The sequence below is a fragment of the Vollenhovia emeryi genome, unplaced genomic scaffold (genome assembly GCF_000949405.1).
Source record: "Vollenhovia emeryi isolate VEMERY1.0 unplaced genomic scaffold, V.emery_V1.0 DF939465.1, whole genome shotgun sequence".
In the NCBI taxonomy this organism is placed as follows: domain Eukaryota; kingdom Metazoa; phylum Arthropoda; class Insecta; order Hymenoptera; family Formicidae; genus Vollenhovia; species Vollenhovia emeryi.
In genome coordinates, this window is record NW_011966901.1 from 11,421 (window position 1) to 14,685 (window position 3,265).

Sequence of the window (3,265 nt, forward strand, 5' to 3'; positions counted from 1 at the left end):
TTTAATTGCTCGAGTGTTTACGATGCGCTTCAAAAATGTTCAATCCTAAAAGATTTCGGATACTATTTTATTTTTAATTAAAGGAAAGGAAGATAGTAGCCTCCGATTGTTCGAAATGTAACCGGTCGACTAAACCTCAAGTTTTCACACGTTTCAATTAATTTGGGTTGTTGATCGTGGCGAGAAACACACTGGGTATCTATATATGATGTGCATGTACATACAAAGCGTACGAGATTTTTGCAGGGAGCCGAAAAAAGGAGATTATTTTGAATAATATAACACTGAGAAAAATATCCGATGAAATATAATGGGATAATCCAATTACATAACAAACGGATCTATCCAATTAAATTGTATATCCGATGAAAAATATGATCGGTTTTTCGATCAAATTTCATCGGATATGTCCATAATTTAATCGGAAAAATTAACCATCGAAAACACTATTTAATTGGTTTATCCGATGAAACATTTTCTCAGTGAAAGTTCAACACGGCAGACTTTTTGTGACGTTGGACGCAGAGAGCACCTTCCTCGTGTCGTGCCTGAAGTTCGATCGTTAATTATCGTCACCGGTATGCAACGCTTGGCGCGAAACCCACGGTGACACGCCGCCAGGCTCCTCCAGTTAACACCGGATAATCGAGGTCAGCGTAGCTTCTTTCTGCATGAAACATCGCACGTGAAAATTGACATCGGGCGTGTAGAAACGTCGGGTAACGTCCGGCGACGATCTCGTCATGACAATCATCGCGTTACACCCCGCGTGTCCCGGTTGGTCCCAGTGGAAAATGATTCGTCGATCGATGTCGAATCGATATTGACACCTGCAAATTGATGACTGTTCGACATCGATCGACGAATCATTTCTCACTGGGGTCTCAAGATTATATATAAGGGATCTCATTTCCGTCTGTGGACGTCCGATCGCATCCTTGAGCGGAAGACTTTCGCAAGTAATCTCCGTTTTTGTTTACAATATCGCTGAAAGCGATTAGAGAATCGCTTCTGCAGATGTCAATATCACGCGTGACAGATACGATCGCGAATATTTTTCAGCGCGCGATATTTTTAGTAAAATATCTTGATCTTTATGTAGGAACGCTGTTTTATCTTTATGTCCCTCTAACATTCGCGCGAACCGAGCTGCAAAGTCGATTAGCGTGATCCTGAAAGTGATAAATAAAAGAAATTACTTTAACAAGATCATCGATCTCCCTGCACATCTAGTGAAACACGATTCTGAAATCGTTCTATTTAATTGTATCTCATTGCATTTCCCCCCGGATTTTTAGAGGAAACAATTACAATCTAATATTAAATTATCCATGTCGGAATCACGATAGTTTTTAAACGACCCGAGGCAATTTTACGTTTCTAGGACCGCGAGAACACGGGCGAATCTTCGCGATTCGATCTTTCCGGTCGCGGCGAAGGTCCCAGATAGCCAGCCAGCATGCTCAAGCAATGTATGGAAATAAAATGCCAGCAACTGATGCTGACTCTTCGCTAGGAATATGAATTCAATGTTTGAGTGATTTAAGTACAGCTAGCATAGTGTTAACATATTGTCGTAGTCAGTGTTGTGCATAGATGATTTTAAAATTAGCTAGATAAAGATAAGATAAAAATATATAAATGTATCTTAGATAAGATAAAGATGATTTCGTTTTGAATATATCTAGATAAAAGATAAAATTATATGATGATTCATGTAAACTTCATGTAAACACAGTAGAAAAAGTTATAAAAAAATTATAGAAAAATTTAAATTATAAAGGGGGATATAGAATATATTCAGGTTAAGTTATATGACACACACATAAATGCATGGTCTACAACGCCATCCATATTTAAATAGTGTAAATGTTAAGTATTTTTATGTGGCCCTAAATCAAATTATCTGTACGTTATCTTAGATAATTTAGTAAAAAGAACACTTTCTTTCATCTAAGATGCAGATATAGATAATACTTATTTTTATTATCTATATAAAGATAAGATAACGCTAAAATTTTATCTAGATAATCATCTATATAATTTTATTTAGATAACAGCAAACACTGGTCGTAGTTGAGTGCATAGCTAAAGGGAGCACACGCCCATACAGCACGCATGTCTAAAAGACATCTTTAAGATATCTTTAAATCGTCTTTTAGACATACATATCTAAAAGGCGACTTAAAGACGTCTTAAATGATCGAAAAACCGATCATATGTTTCATCGGATATACAGCTTGTTATGATGTAATTGGATTATCCGATTATATTTAATTGGACACTTTTCTCAGTGTAACTAATATTTCGCTGCTTTTCCGTAAGCGATATAAATATGTTATATCTATTAGATCTGGCCAAGCACTTAATACTAGCATAATGTTTGGATCGTGCAAACGTTTCATTTCTGACATCAAATGCTACCCAGTGAGAAATGATTCGTCGATCGACGTCGAAACGACGTCGAATCGACATCGACACTGTCGAATTGGCGTCGATTCGACATCATTTCGACGTCGAACGACGAATCATTTCTCACTGGGTAGCAATCAACCCCTAGTAGCACAACGTATTGGCGCAATATTGGGAAATAATGTAAGTCCAGTATTCCCAATATTGATCCAATTTTGTAAGATGGATATCCCAGATAGCACACTGAATTCACAAAGTATTCTTTAAGTTTTCTTTTTTCTGAATTGTAATTCTTTAGGAATTCATAGAAGAATACAATAAGAGTGACAGAGGAAGTTACATGCACCATAAATCGTTTTCTTGACAACTTCTTAAAGTGTTCATCTCGAAGTCAATAAATGTAAACTTTATGAATTCAAGGGGAATAGTGTTAGAACAAAGAGGATTACAAAATATTTACCCAATGTATGTACACATCTAATATGCAGTAACATTACACCATTATTATAATTTCTCACTCAACAGTGAGATACTCTCAACCGAAGCTCGTTGACAATCGGATGATTCTTCCGTTTCGGTTCTCGTCGTTCGATTCTTTCTTTTACACAATAGAACTATTGCACAAAATTAATTGCACATAACGTTACGCACACAAAATATTGCACGTGGTAACACGCTGCACAAGAACGTCCGGATGGCGGTTAGCGGATACTCGCGCATGACAAATAATTCCTCATAAATTCTTAAAGTATTCACAGTACTGAATCGCCGAAGTATTCATTATAATGAACTTCAGAAGAATACTTCAAGACGAACTGATTGAGACTAATTCTTCAAGAATTCTTCAGATATT

At 36.6% G+C, this 3,265-nt stretch overlaps 1 protein-coding gene across 3 annotated transcripts in view; it reads left to right on the forward strand.

The window, feature by feature from the left end:
- Positions 1–3,265, forward strand: part of LOC105557515 (adenylate cyclase type 2-like) — a 28,087-nt gene that overhangs the window by 1,964 nt on the left and 22,858 nt on the right. For 2 of the 3 annotated variants that reach the window (XM_012004772.1, XM_012004773.1), the window contains exon 2: positions 484–650. The exons of the other annotated variant lie outside the window; for it this stretch is intronic. The gene's annotated coding sequence lies outside the window, so the exon portion shown is untranslated. The remainder of the gene's footprint in view (positions 1–483; positions 651–3,265) is intronic. 3 annotated transcript variants of the gene reach the window in all.